This window comes from Fundulus heteroclitus, unplaced genomic scaffold (assembly GCF_011125445.2).
Source record: "Fundulus heteroclitus isolate FHET01 unplaced genomic scaffold, MU-UCD_Fhet_4.1 scaffold_36, whole genome shotgun sequence".
NCBI classification, from domain to species: Eukaryota; Metazoa; Chordata; class Actinopteri; order Cyprinodontiformes; family Fundulidae; genus Fundulus; species Fundulus heteroclitus.
This window is the reverse complement of record NW_023396770.1, coordinates 1,335,336-1,350,847: the sequence shown is the minus strand read 5'-3', so window position 1 is coordinate 1,350,847 and position 15,512 is coordinate 1,335,336. Positions and strand designations below refer to the sequence as shown.

At 45.0% G+C, this 15,512-nt stretch overlaps 1 protein-coding gene across 3 annotated transcripts in view; it reads right to left on the bottom strand.

The window, feature by feature from the left end:
• Nucleotides 1-15,512, bottom strand: part of hivep2a (HIVEP zinc finger 2a) — a 111,997-nt gene that overhangs the window by 55,976 nt on the left and 40,509 nt on the right. The window contains exons 1-2 of one of the 3 annotated variants that reach the window (XM_012874308.3): nucleotides 13,885-14,261; nucleotides 3,580-3,650 (exon numbers count right to left, since the gene is read on the bottom strand). The gene's annotated coding sequence lies outside the window, so the exon portion shown is untranslated. Of the gene's footprint in view, nucleotides 1-3,579; nucleotides 3,651-13,019; nucleotides 13,357-13,884; nucleotides 14,262-15,512 lie in introns of those variants that run through there. The other 2 variants (XM_036130580.1, XM_021322459.2) reach the window with 2 other exon arrangements.

Genomic DNA, 15,512 nt, shown 5'->3' with positions numbered 1-15,512 from the left:
AGCCTGCTTCTGGTGAGTCACTGGTGGATTCTGGGAAGGGGCGGGGCGGGGGTGACCGCCGCTGATGGGAAACACAGCGACGCACGAACGCACGCGCGCGCGGGCGGCCATGCGCTCCGCTGCTCTGGCAACCCGGCAGTGACAGGCCTGACTCTGAGCTGCAGACAAGACAGGATCTGACCTTTCAAAATAAAAGCAGGGACACTTTTCTTTTGCCCGTGGGTCCGCGGCAGAGAAGACCTGCGGTGAAACGCCGCTGGTCCTCGCAGCGCCACATCAACCCCGCAGCTAAACATGCAGAAGAAGAGCTGAGCAGGGCGCAGAAATTCTAAATATCAACTGAGAAATTAGGACAGGAGAAAAGGTGGAGCGGATTCAGCGCCCGCTCCCAATCAGGACGTCAGCTGACATGGCAGCAGCGATTCTGATTGGACCTCAGCTCCCGGCTCATTAAAGCGGCTGTTTTACCCAAAGTTCATCAGTTTAGATTTATTAAAATTAATATTAAAATTAAACTCGTATATTAGACGTACAGCACCACAGTGCATATACCGTGGGGGGGGTGAAGCCCTGTGAGGACGAGCATCCACAGCAACACAAATGTTAGATAGAAGGCGTTGCCTCCAGCCGCACTTTTTCCTTCCACTCAACTTTCCGTTGAAACGCCTGGATAAGGAAGTCTGCAGTCCTCCTTATTTAAGGGGAAATCTAAGAAGTCTGATGTCACAGTTTCTGAGAAACTGAATTTCTGTTCATATTCATCACAAACAGCGTGGAATGCAATAAAGGAGTCGCTGAAATTAGGGGGGAGTGAACTTGGGGGGGGGGGGGGGGGGATCAGTGAGGCTCACGGACGCAAGAAACAGATTTACTCTTCTATTTATCGTCCGTCTTCTAAGAGAAACTGAAAATAGCTGAAAAAAGTGCTTATATATGTGACTATATTCATCATTAAAATAATGAATAATTACACATTATTAGAATGTTTCCTTAATTGAAAACCATCATTTGTGAATTCCTGTCAGTCGGTCTAACACAGGGGTGTCCAAAGTGTGGGGCGGGGGCCGTTTGTGGCCCCTGGGTTGATTTTATGCGGCCCCTGACTAAATTCAGCAACGCTATAAATGAGTCTCTCTATTTGTAATTACATCAAAATTAATATAATTAGAGCAAAAATTACATTTTTAATGTCTGTACAGTATTTGGTCTTATGATGTTAATTCCTTAATCTACAGTCTCTTATTTTATATTTTTATTATTGTAATTTACTTTTGTGTGTATGTTAATATTTCCACTTTGCTGCTTTTCCCCAGAGAGACGCTGAAGGTTTTTATTTTTTATTATTCAGAAAACATCAAAATCTTCTTACACTGGAAATGTAACGTAATTATAAACCATGTTTTATTAAACACGGTTTTTAAAGTCGCTTTAATTTCTCAGTAAATAAAAACCTCGTCCATCCAGAGACTTTAATTAATTCCTAAACCGGGCCCTTTCTCATCAGGCACACGCCCAGAACCCGCTTCAGGTTCTGGATCCAGAACAATTCACACCTTTCCTACCAGACCTCCATCTGTTCAGCTAAAATAAAATTTGATGATTTTTAAAAGTTTTCACACCGGGTCTAAAAGCAAAAGGCCCAGAAATCTAAGGAAGAACTGGACCTGGACCAGAACCGGGTCAGAATCTCCCGCTGAGAGCAGCAGCTAACCATAAAAACACGGGTCCGGATCAGCTGATCCTAGAACCACAGGTCCGTCCTGGTTCCGCGTTCCGCTCTGAACAGAACCGGGTCGTAACCTGGACCAGCACATCTGGCCCGGTCCGATCCGGCAGACCCAGAGGAGAGTCAGAACCGCCGGTGGTAGCAACAATAAGGAGCAGACGTTAGAGTCCGACCCAAAGAACCGCAGGACCAGCAGAACTTTTCTGAACCACCGGTGAGTCCAGATGGAGCAGAACCGCCGAGAGACGCCATGAAAGCAGGAGAAGAAGAAAGTTCTGAAGATGACAGAACTTTACAGAACCTTAAAGAACCTTAAAGAACCTTAAAGAACCTTAAAGAACCTTTATCGGAGCAAAGATTCAGTTAGAAAAACAGAAATCTGCAAATCATCCATCCATCATCCAACCATCATCCATCCATCATCCATCCATCATCCATCCATCCATCCATCCATCCATCCATCCATCCATCCATCCATCCATCCAACCATCCATCATCAACCATCCATCAATCCATCTGTTCATCCATCCATCCATCCATCCATCATCCATCCAACCATCCATCCATCCATCCATCCATCCATCCATCATCCATCCATCATCCAACCATCATCCATCCATCATCCATCCATCATCCATCCATCCATCCATCCATCATCCAACCATCCATCATCAACCATCCATCAATCCATCTGTTCATCCATCCATCCATCCATCCATCATCCATCCAACCATCCATCCATCCATCCCTCCATCCATCCCTCCATCCCTCCATCCATCATCCAACCATCCATCATCAACCATCCATCAATCCATCTGTTCATCCATCCATCATCCATCCAACCATCCATCCATCCATCATCCATCCATCATCCATCCAACCATCCATCCATCCATCCATCCATCCATCCCTCCATCCATCATCCATCCATCAATCCATCCATCATCCAACCATCCATCCATCAATCCATCTGTTCATCCATCCATCATCCATCCATCCATCATCCAACCATCCATCATCAACCATCCATCAATCCATCCATCATCCATCCATCATCATCCATCCATCCATCCATCTGTTCATCCATCCATCATCATCCATCCATCCATCCATCCATCCCTCCATCATCCAACCATCATCCATCCATCCATCCATCATCCATCCATCATCCATCCATCCAACCATCATCCATCTATCCATCCATCCATCCATCATCCAACCATCCATCATCAACCATCCATCAATCCATCCATCATCCATCCATCTGTTCATCCATCCATCATCATCCATCCATTCCTCCCTCCATCCATCATCCATCCATCCATCCATCCATCCCTCCCTCCATCCATCATCCATCCATCCATCATCCATCCATCCAACCATCATCCATCTATCCATCCATCCATCCATCCATCCATCCATCCATCCATCCATCCATCCAACCATCATCCATCTATCCATCCATCCATCCATCCATCCATCATCCATCCATCCATCATCCATCCATCCATCCATCCACCTTTCGTTCCATTTTTAAATGATTTCTGTGTTTAAAACTCTGCTGCTGTTAAATGCAGTGAAGGGAGAACCGGCAGCCTGGAGTCGAACCAGAGGGTGAAATTACCGTGAAACCAGGACTAATCCTATAAAAGGAAACTGTGGATGTTTTCAGGTGTTTGAACAGTTTGATAAGTGGAGAGAAAAACAGCTTTTCTGTCACATTCTTGGCAGAGAGACTCGGCTCTGAATCACGCCGATGTTTTCTGACCCAACACACTCCAGAACCCCCACAGAACCGGTGTTACGCAACGTCTGCAGTTCTCCCAGCATCACAGAGGTGCAGCAGGGCTTACCTGCCCGTCCCCTCCGCCCAGTCTGAGGCGTTAACGCGAGTCCTGACAGGAAGTGGTCGTACGGCGCCGTCCTGTCAGAACACACAAAGCAGGTTCATTCATCAGTTTGAGATAACAGCCGCAAACATTCAGCACAGAAAATGTTTCTGTAGATGAAAAGAACACCAAGTTTCCCTTCAGGAGGAAGGAGAGCAGATCAGTGTTTGGATCTGGGTTCCTCTGATGTTAAAAAAACGTCTTTAAATGTATTTATGTGCATGCAGTGTGTAATTATAGTTCTTTATTTTTACACATTTAAACAGGATATACGTAGCAGAGGAAGTGGCAACCAGAGGTGTGAAGTTCTGCATCTGTACAGATGAACAGTCTGCAGAAGTATTTCACTTTATCTACTTTTCATCATCATATGCACCAGGGAACGTTTTTTAAACCGCGTGAAACTAAATATTCTAAAATTCACAGAGGTGAAGTAAAGAGACCAAGCATCCACCTCAAAGCTGCCGGCATTACGATGGAAGATCTTACAGTTTCTAGCTTCAAATATCACAGCAAGAACTGCAGAAGAATAAAAGATGAGTAATAACAACAATCATTATTATTATTATTATTAATGCCTACTATTGCAACAAAGGTCCTAACCTGCAATTAAGTAAACTATTAGGAGTTTCAAAATAAAAGGACAAATGATAATAAAAAGCTCTTCCAAAATGTTTAACTCAACCTTTCTAAATAAAGGTCTAAACATTTTATTGAGTAGATTCTTGCATGTTGCTAAATAAACTAAACAAGTGTCCCTGTTTCAAAATAAAAGGTTTACTATTTCATAGTTTTGATTAAAGCAAAACTTGGTTTAATGTGGTAAATCGATCTAAACCAAGCATTAAATGTATGCCAGCTTTTCAAAATAAAGCCGGAGGATGCCCTTCAAAATAAAAGTTTAAAAACTTTACTGAGGAGATTCTTGTAGGGTCCCCTTTTGCTATGTTGCCCTTTCACAATAAAAGCTTACAGATACTTAAATGAAAGCTTCAATATTTCATACTGTAGATTATTTAAATAACAAGTCAGCTGATGAAAATATGATACTTCAAAATAAGAGGTTTAAGCTTTTATGGTTTAATGCAGCCTGAAGTTGGATCTGAACCAGGCAGGAAAAGAGAATGAACTGACCTTTCAAAATAAAGCTCACATGTAAATATAGACAAATGTCCAGTCCCCCAAACCAAGCTACATATTTTTATTTATTTATTATTATTATTATTATTATTATTATTATTATTATTATTATTATTATTATTATTATTATTATTATATTAATAAGCTGAATAAGATGAAGAGGAGTGAAACGGGTCGGGGGATAAAAAGGTTCCTGTAGTTTGTCTGCTTGTAACTACAGTCCAGAGGAAAACAGCAGGGACCAAATCCCCACAAAACTACGACTTCCAAACAACGAAGTGACGACGTGACACTTTGGGGGGAAACGGTCAGAACCGGGAACCGGGCCTTCACATGTGCCGCGCACACCGTCGGGTTTTTCCGAGCCGTGCGTCTGCTCTGGTCTGCCAGGAGTGAGGCGAGGAAAAACTGTGACTCTGTTTTTCTTCTCCGTGTCTGTCGGAGCGCTCACACCGACACGCAGATGGAGAGGCTGAGTGTTTCCATCCCGACGGTTTCCAGAGAGGAAAATAGAGCCGCCAGCTGTGCTGCACACATCTTTTTATTACATTTTCCAAACAAAAAATGGCTCCCCTGCATGTTCCCTGCAGAACTGGGATGCGACAGGTCCAATTACCCCGACTACATGAAACTATGTGTGTTATCATCAATATCATCTGTACCTCCAAAAGGACCGAAGGCCCAAACCTGCTAGCAACAGAGGTAAAGGTAAAGCCTTTCAAAATAAAATCCTCCTCGTTGCAAAAGTAGATTCCACATGACGAATGGAAGCCCTCAAAGATGCCCTTCAAAATAAAATCCTGCGTTTGTCCTCGAGAATCGATTCGTGCAAAAGTAGGTTTTACCTTACAGAAACGTGATTTCGAAATACGTTTTGACTTTTGCAAAAGTAGGTTCTGCGTTTTTAACTTAACCAAAGCAGTGATGAAAAAGCAGCTAGCCCTTCAAAATAAAGCTCATTGTTTCTCTTCAAATTAAAAGTCTCAAGTTTTCTTAGGGTTGATTGGTGCATGTCAAGGCTCTCTGTGACCATGTGGGTGTTTCTAATTAAGTTTAGATTCCCTTCAGAATAAAAGTCTAATTATTTAAGTGTAAAATCTTTCAAAAGCAGGTTCTCCATTGTGACTGGAGCTAAACCCGTCCCAAAAAATCAAAGGTGCTGCCCTGTCAAAATAAAGCTTTCTTGTAATTTTGAAAAATAAAAGCATCAGTGAATGAAGTCAGTCATGAAAGCTAAGATTGCTGGACCTTCAAAATAAAGCTCACACTTCCACCTTAAATGTGAAACGACTCCACATCCCTAAGGGGCCTGAACCTGCCATAAAAACGTGGCTTTTCAAAATAAAGCAAATACTGTATAGTTCTCCTGCATCAGTTTTTTTTTTTTTAATCAAGGTAGGTTCCAGTTTTTAAACGGGCTTTAAAGTGCAAACCTGATGCACGTTAGCCTGCTGTGTTCTGATGGAGCTGAGTGGCACCATAAAATTATTATTTCTATTATTAGAATTATTTTTGCTGATCTGTTTATAAGCCAGTCAAGTAAGCATGACATGCTTTCTCAGACACAGGCAGCGTAAATAAATGAAATTATGACTGTTGATGGTTTTCCATAGCTTGTGTACAGAGGTGCGTCTGTAAACCTGTCAATTCGGGGGGGGGGGGGGGGGGGGGGCTCAGTACAGTCCTGGAACATAAAAACCAAATTCCTCTGGTTGCTGATAATAAATAATCAGATTCCTGGTCTTCCGCTCTGTCAGAGGCACAGGAGCTGAAGCGACGCCCTCTGACTGCGTCGCCTCCCACGGTTAAACTAATCAGGTGGAGCTAATTAGCCGAGACGTAAACAGGGTCCAGAACGCTGATGTAAGCTGCGTGACACCGTGGGCCTCAGAGGGAAAACCAGGAAATAGATTCTCTCCTCGGATCTTACTGAGCTCAATAATTTATCGGAGCGTCTGGTGAGGAAGAGCGAGGAAGAGAGGAAGCAGGAAGATCTTCGGTGGAGGAGATCAGCGCGGTTCCCGTCTCATCTCAAGTGCTTGAATGTTTGTTGAGACGTTCTGCAGACGTTCTGCAGATGTTCTGCAGACGTTCTGCAGACCTCGGCTGGAACCAGCGGCTGCTGGAGCTCCACTGGATGCTCCTCCCCGTTCAGACCTGGAAGATGGCCGTCTCCTAAATCCTCATTCCTCTCCAGTTCTGATGCTCGGGTTGAACTTCAGCAAGTCGTCTAGATGCCTCCGTGCAATTAAATGCTGCCGTGTGATTGGTCGGTTCACGGTTTGTGGTCAAATGGATAAACCTCCTTAGGAGAACATCAGAGAACTACCGGCATCAGCATGACGACAGCTCAGAGAAGTTCTGGTCCAGTTTACAGCAGTATCAGGTTCTACAGAACCTCCCAGAGTTCTGATCATCATGTGGACTTGGAGAGAGGATGGACCACCTGCAGACCTACCAGGACATGGACGTCCACCTGGACTGACAGGCTGGACCAGGAGAGCATTGATCAGAGAAGCAGGAGGACCATGGAGGCTCTGGAGGAGCTGCAGAGACCCACAGCTCAGGTATAGGGATGCGCATCGTTGAGGATTTATCGATACTACTAGTCTTAACGATGCTCCTTATCGATCCGGTATTTTATCGGTACCATTATCGATAGTTAATTAATCAAACAAAAGGGTTCAAAAAATAAAAATAAGAGTTATGATCACTTTTGGAACAATTGGAACAAAAGCAAACAACATAAAATAATTATGTTATAGAAATAGAGCAATAAAAATATTATATAAATAAACAGCTAAATCACTGTATCTTAAATAAAAAGTATGTTGTAGGGGAGAGAAATATCTACAAGACAAAAAATTACCTTAATATGCTCAAAACTGTATAAAATAATTTCAAGTATTAAATAATATTTTCACCTGAAAACAAACTACATTATATTATTATAATAGAATCAGTTTTAACCAAAGATAACAGAGGCTGAATAAATGAGGCTGCGTGTGAATCAGTTACAGGGAGGATCTATTTAAGTGTTAAACATACCGTAATCTGTGAAAGATTCATGATATATTTACATCCCGCTCGTCATCTAGTGAAGATTTGCTCACGCGTGACTAGTTTTCAACGGGAATCAGACTTCGCCCTGGATAAAGTTTAAACCATAATAATGAGGGAGATGGCCTAGTCAAAGTCTGGACATGAAAACTGGCGCCCACAGATGTTCTGACTGAGGTTGAGCTGCTGGAGACAAACCCTAAAACCTGCTGGTTCTGCAGGGTTCTGACTCAGGGGGCTGGAGCCACAAGCACACCGCACTTTTCAGATCTTGTTTGAAAAAGATTTTAACATCCATGAAACTCTCTGCTGGTCTGATCCCAATAGAATAAATGGAAATATGGGTTTTTAATAATAAAGCTTCACGGACGTGTGGCTACAAACTTCTTTTAAAAGAACAAAACGAGTTTTACCGAACAAACAAGTTAAGTTTGGAAAAGAGAAAGAGGAGAGTAGCTCCACGAACATCCAGCTCGGGTTTGTCGGGTTTGTGGGGAAAGGGTGAATTCCCAGAGAAAGGATGAGATGAAATGAGGTCAGATGTTGGAGTCGCCTCCTCCACATCTGGACGAGGCGGCTGCAGGGTGGGAAACAACCAGCAGCTCCTCTCTGCTTCGCTGTGTGGTGTCTGTGCTGCAGAACCAGAACCTGCAGAACCAGAACCTGCAGAACGACCCTCATTCAGACTTTGATTCCACGTATCATAGCAGGTAATTATGGACTCTATCACCTGGTCCAACTGTCTGGGCCCAGTACAAGAACCGGGATGCATTGCACCTTTTCTCCTGGGTGGAGGATGAACAGACCAGGGAGGAGAGGAGGAGAGGAGGGACGTGGGAAACCAGAGAACAGTGGAAAAGTTCTTTCCTTTTCCACCTTCCTGGGAATACGGACCAGGAGCGATGGCTTCCTTCCCTCTACCTTCAGCGCATCCAACCTCCTCAGTTCTGCTCCTTCCAGCTGTGGCCCAGCCTCCAAGACTTAAAACAATAAGCCGACCGTGTAATTAAATAACCGCAGAGTCACTAGAAAACAACTCAACGCAGGAAATGCTCAGTTTTAGCACTCAGACAATAAAACAGAGATTATAGCAACGTTAAAAAAAACATGAAGACCACGTCCCAAACGGCACACACCTGCGAGAAACCCTGAACATGAAACAGAACGTTCTTCTTCGTGGCGAGTCAGTCTTTAAGGGAATATCATGAATGCAGAATGAAAAGATGCAGAACGCCCCAAACCCACCAGTCTCTCACTAAAGAGACTTTGGGCTCATGGAACCAACATCGGACCTTCAGCCCTGCCAGCTACAGGTTAGCAGGAGAAACTAGAACGTTTTGCCCTTAAACAAGCGACATTTCACCAGGAAATGATCAGAAATGTGCAAAGAGCCGAAATGATTTGAATCTAACCTGCATAGAACTTCCCGGCTAACATCTGCCGCTGAGGCCCCGTATGGATTTCGCTCCGGATAGATGGGCACAAACTGGGCCTGGGCTCAAAATAGCCTTCATTCCTGGAACCGACTGGTTCCAAACCAGCTAGCAGCCCTCAGTAGGCCTGAGCCGGGTCTCAAATGATCAACACGATCATCAGATGAAACCAATACTGCTAAATATATGGAAAAAGTGCATTGTTTCCAAAAAAAGAGGCAAAAAAGAAGTGGAAAGCACGGAAATAAAGTATAATAATTTAATTGTAATACCTCTGTATGCAACCACAGTGAGCTGGTATAGAAATGCAAAAGTCTTCTTTTCTGGTGCCTTTCGACATAAACAGTCGCTTCTCATCGCTGCCGTAATGAAGTTAGTAAAGAATGTCCAGCATCTGCAATACTCAAATTAAGTAAATACAGAGGCTTTTATTCTGAAACTTTGCTTTAGCTCAATTCGTGATGTGAAACCTACTTTTGCAAGATTGTGTTCAGACATTTAAGCTTTTATTTTGAAGGGTATGCAATGATATAACATGTAAAAAATGAAGCTTTTACTTTGAAATCAGGGTTAGGAGTTCATTGCTGTAGGCGATTAAATGTTTTGGTCCCTGGTTCTCTGTAAAGCGAATGCAGCTAAACGCAAAAAAAATGATCAAGCAAATGAAAGGGGCCCCAAAAGATGCTCTGCCCAGGGCCTCGTGTAGCTTTGGGCCGCCTCTGCAAGAAATCATCAACGTTCTGCACAGAAACTGGGAAAAAGTGGTTTAATCCCGCCGTTAAGGAGCTCATTATACAGCCAGACACGCTGCTGCCTCCCAGCTGACACACGCATGAAGAACCCGCCGCTCCGAGCCCTCAGAGACCCAAACGCACACAAACAAGCCACAGAGGAATTTCCTACTTTCATATAAAACTGATAATGGGATGTGTCCCAGCGGGAGTGGAAAAATCCGAGGTGACTTACGAGCCTCGGCATTCCAAGGCTCGCTCACGCTCGGCTCTTCCCTGAAAGCCCAAAATCCGCTTCACACCCCGGAGAGAGTCTGGCAGCAGAACCGACCGACTCCTCCACGCTTTCTGCTTTCGCTTTGACGGAGAGGCTGCGGGGCCTTTCCAGGGAAGTCTGGGAGGCTGTTTCAACATGTTTGCTGCGACGTGGTTGGTGAGCGAGAAAGGAGGCGCAGAGACGGTCAGCGGCGACGGAAAATTCCCGGGAACAGGAAGGAACAGGAAGGCAGAGATACGAGGAAACAAGGCAGAGAGAACAAACGAGTCCGTCAGTCGGCCTCCGTCCCCCAGAGCAGCTCGCCGTTAAAATTTAACCCAGGAGAGGAGAGGAGAGGAGAGGAGAGGAGAGGAGAGGAGAGGAGAGGAGAGGAGAGGAGGAACAGACACCAGAAACAGAAAGACAGAAGCACAAAAGTAAAAGATTAGGATGGAGATGAGATGCTAGCAGATAACTTCACCTTCTCCCATTTATTGCTCTACCAACATCCCTCCATCTCTGACCTACGCCCTTTCTGCCCTCCTCCTCCTCCTGAAAAACCTTATTTTCCTCCCTCCATCTGCGCTCCACTCATCCCTCCATCACAGATCTCCGTCGGCCAGACAAACTCGGGCTCTGATGCGGTGCCGCTACCTGCGGCGAGTGTTAGTGAGTGTGTGCGCCGTGGTCCTGGCAGCGGCGCCGCCACAGAAGGTGTGAGGGGCTTATACCTGCAGAGAGGCCGACGTGAATGTAGAGAGTGGCGTAAAAACTGGACGTCAAGGTGATTCGGCCACCTGTCCACCGCGCGTTTGTGGTTTTTAGAGGTTTTAGGGCAGATTTCTGAATGAATCAATTAGAATATCATTAAAAAGCCAATTTATTTTAAGTAATTCACATTTAAAAAACATCCTGCCTCATTCATAGATTAAACACATTGATATAATTCAGGTGATTATCGCTGTTCGTTTTGATTACAGCTTATGAAAACTGAAAAACTGCCTTAGTTGCTTGTGCATCATTTTCTGTCACAGGTTTTTCTTCCACTCAACTTTCTGCTTATAATATTGGACACGTCACTTCTTTAGCATTGACCCTCCCAGTGGAGGGGAACCCACAACCTGACTGCTGTCTGCTGGAATACAGTCACGCTGGCAGCAAGAGTATCAATGGAAAGTTAAGTGGAAGGAAAACCTGTGGTAGAAACAGGTGCATCAAGAACTACTAACGGTCGCTAGTCAGGCTCAGACCATTACAGCCACACTAACAACTACAATTAAAAAACACAAAGCTATTCCTTTCCAAGACAAGGTTTGCAGAAGCTTACTTAAGTGTCTGTGTTCAAAAAGAGAAGATTTATTACACAATAAAATGTCGTCAAGCCCTGTTTGTTTTGTCTTGGTTGTTGGACACAAACCAGCCTGAAATCTAACATTTTCCCACCATGCAGTAAAACGCCTACAGAACCGCATCATTGGCCAATAAAGCAAATTTCCAGTTCCCCCTCGGCTCTGGTTTAACCTTCCCAGCAGTCTGGACAAACGTCCAAGCGTCCTGCATATGCAATACATGTATGACATCAGTCTGTGTGGTAAATGTGTTTTTATTCTAAAAACTGCAGCAGTAAGCAGGAATCCTCATAACTCAAAAGCTCCAACAATCTGAAACGAGACCAGGATTAAAAGGGTAACAGGACTGGAATTATAAAGCACTTTTCTGGTCATACTGACCCACCTAAGCACTAAAGACCAGAGCCGCGTTCAATCACACTCACTACACATTTATTACACAATATTCAGATGATATTTAGTCTGTAAAAGATGAAAAATAATAATAAATTATCCATCCATTGACCTTTGGTCACTTGGTGAGAGGTGCCGTTTCTAGTTCTAGTTCAGACTCACTCATACCCGAGGACAATTAAGAGAGTCCAATTAAACCAACAGTCATGTGGGAGGAAGCTGGAGTACCCAGAGAGAACCCACACATGCACAGGGAGAACATGCAAACTCCACGCAGAGAGACCCCAGGCTGGGATTCAAACCCAGGACCTTCTTGCTGCATCACCAAGCAGCCAACTTCTAATTATATCATTTTTAATAATTCAATTTGTTCACTTAATTAATCAGAACTGTTTCATCTTGTGTGCAAATCCACAGTAAACTAAAACTAGAGGAAATTACAGTTTGTCTGGTGACCATCTGATGTGATGGTAGGAAAAGGAAAACATGTCATACAGTCAGTTTAATACCCTAATAATGTAAATTATAAGCAGTTGTGTTAATTGTAGAATAAAGAAATGATCAAATAAAATGAAAGGGGCTCCAAAAGAAACGCTGCCCCGGGCCTCAGATAATCTTGGCCCGCCTCTGTCAGAAAAAAGCCTTTCAGTTTGAGCAAATTATTCTTTAAAACAGATTTTCTAAAGCTATAGAACACAAGCAGTTTAGCAATAAATACAAATAACTAAACGTTTCTTTGAAGAACCTAAAGGCCAGTTTGTTGTGAACCAACTTTAGAGGCTTAAAGGTTTCTTTCAGGTTAAGTTGAGCCCTTCAGAGCAGAAAGCCCTCGGTCTGCGTGAGGAAACAGCCTCGGCTGATTCTGCAGAATGATTTTCATACCAGATGCAAACCAGCAGCCAAAAGCAGAGAGGAAGAAGTAAAAAAAAAAAAAAAAGTAGAAGATCTAAAACAAAGCTGCCAGCCGCTGCAGAGGTTTGCATGAATCTGAGAGACTTGGTGGCATTTATGAGAACCAGCATCAGCCGTGACACACACATACCAGCAGAGACTTCACTGTCTGAGAATTTGTGAATGGAAAAATGGTTTCTACGGCACGACTTCCTACGCGTCTGCCGTCCTTCTCTGTCCTCCTGTCTTTTGGACGCGCAACAACCAGACCCAGATTGTCCTCCTCTTCCTTCTCCGCCCGTCCGTCTGCGCGTCAACGTGTCCCCGCGTCTCCCAGACCCTTCCCCGTCTTTGTTTTCCTGCTTCCCAATCTGCCGGACCGTCTCATGCTTGGATCTGTCTGTCACTTCTATTTGGGCTTCCGGCTGCACAATTCACAGAGCCGCCTTTCTCTGGAGAAACACGCGCACAGGACGCACGGTGCCACGGTTTCCATGTCCGCTGGGAGATCGGAGGGTTGTAAAAAAAAAAAAAAATTACCAAAAGAAAAAAAACTGTTTCGGTGCGTCTGAAGCATTTAATTTAAGCCAGGGTGGAGTTTGGATCATTGGAAATAAGTTTTCCAATTTGATTTAGGTGAGAAGACATAGAATCCATCTGTTTCCAGCGGGTGGGGATCCGAACAGAACTGAGGTGCTGGAAGGCTTCAGGCAGACAAAGAAAAGGGAAAAGTTACCTGAACCGAGTTAAAAGGAAGGGAGAGCAGAGTCTGTGGGTTTGGGGTCCAGTGGTGGCATCCCTGGCTTAATGGGGGGAACCGACACCGCTGTGTGGGACCATCAGCTGTCCACTAACAACATCACCCTGGGAGAGGATGACGGTGACGGCGGGGAAGAGGAGGACTTCAACCAGCCGCTGGAGTTAACTTATGCCACGGCTGATTCACCTCCCGCTGCACACGGACTCTGACACGCAGCTCACACAGAAAATGAAAGTAGGAAGATTTGTGAACCAACCTGCGCGGCTCTCTGTCTTCATCCCCTGAAAGCATTCCTCCGCTCCTGCGCTGCCTCCTTCCTCCGCCACAGCCAGAGACAAACCAGCCGGCCGGCCCTCTCTCTCTCTCTCTCTCTCTCTCTCTCTCTCTCTCTCTCTCTCTCTCTCTCTCTCTCTTTCTCACACACACACACACACACTGTGCCACACAGACGCACCAACACAACTTTAAACTCCCATGGCGTCCGAGAGGTCCATTCATCCACGGCGCGTCCGTCCGCCTCGGTGCGTGTTTACATCTGAGGCTGCTGCCTGGTTCAGCGCGTCTGCCGGAGAGGTCGGAAGTGTGTGCGTGTGCGTGTGCGTGCGCGCAGCAGAGTGGGAGCCCTAGAGAAACACTCCTCTTGCCACAGGAGTAAAGCCCAGGCGTGACGCAGAGCCAGAAATAGATGGAGGGGCCCGGGCTGGGTGGGGGGGGGGATGCGAGGGAGCGACACATGCGGCACTTTTGCAGCGACGCAGCGCTCATGCGTCTCAGCACAAACACATGGAGCTGCTTTTAAACATGGACACCCAGAAATGTATGCAAAGCATGTGGTGTTCACCAGGTTCATGGCAATGATTCATTCAGGAGTCACTCCACACACGGCCAAAGTTATATAGTTATAAAGGTATATAGGTGTATATTTATATAGTTATAAAGGTATATAGTTACATAGTTATATAGGTATATATTTAAATAGGTATATATTTATAAAGGTATATAGTTACAGTTTCCTTCTGTGAGGTTTGATAGTCCTGAGACCAAAGTAAAGGTTTTTACCACAGAATCAAAGTAAAGGCTTTCAGTGCTGAACTGAGGGCTTCCTAATAAGTACCTCCATGTGCTGCACACTCCTGGAAACATCTGTGTGACATCTGGCGGCTCCAGCTGAAGCTCATCCCCCCATGAACCTCCTCCACTCCTCAGTGAGTGTTGCTACACCATCCTCTGAAGGTTCCTGCTCCTCCTGCGCCTCTCTCTGCCACAGTTTCTCCTTCCACTCAACTTTCCATTTATATTCTGGGACATGGCGGTAAAGAAGCAGCCAGCCTCGTTTTGTGGCCGTCCGCTGATGTCAGCAGTCTTCCCCCCCGTGATCGCCATCCAGTTTCAAATCTCTAAAACTGGAAAACATTTCTAAGAGTTTCTCAAATTGAATTAAACGAGCTGCACAGACGCCACAACACATTCATGTCTTTATTTCACAACTTCAACCACTACCGATACCGAAACTTTCAGCTCCATTAAACATCACACTTTCTGCTATTTTTAACTCATTAGAATGTCGAAATTTTCTAAACAGTTTGCCAACTTCACATGCAGACATGTTTAAATGGCAGCAACTTTTTCCCTCCGCTCAACTTTCCATTATTATTCTTAGCATTTGAATAAATTTGTGTCCGTCCGTCCGTCCGTCCGTTGTCTTCCGCTTATCCGGGGTCGGGTCGCGGGGGCAGCAGCTTCAGTAGGGAGGCCCAGACGTCCCTCTCCCCAGCCACTTGGGCCAGCTCCTCAGGAGGAATCCCAAGGCGTTCCCAGGCCAGCCGGGAGACATAGTCCCTCCAGCGTGTCCTGGGTCTTCCCCTGGGCCTCCTACCGGTGGGA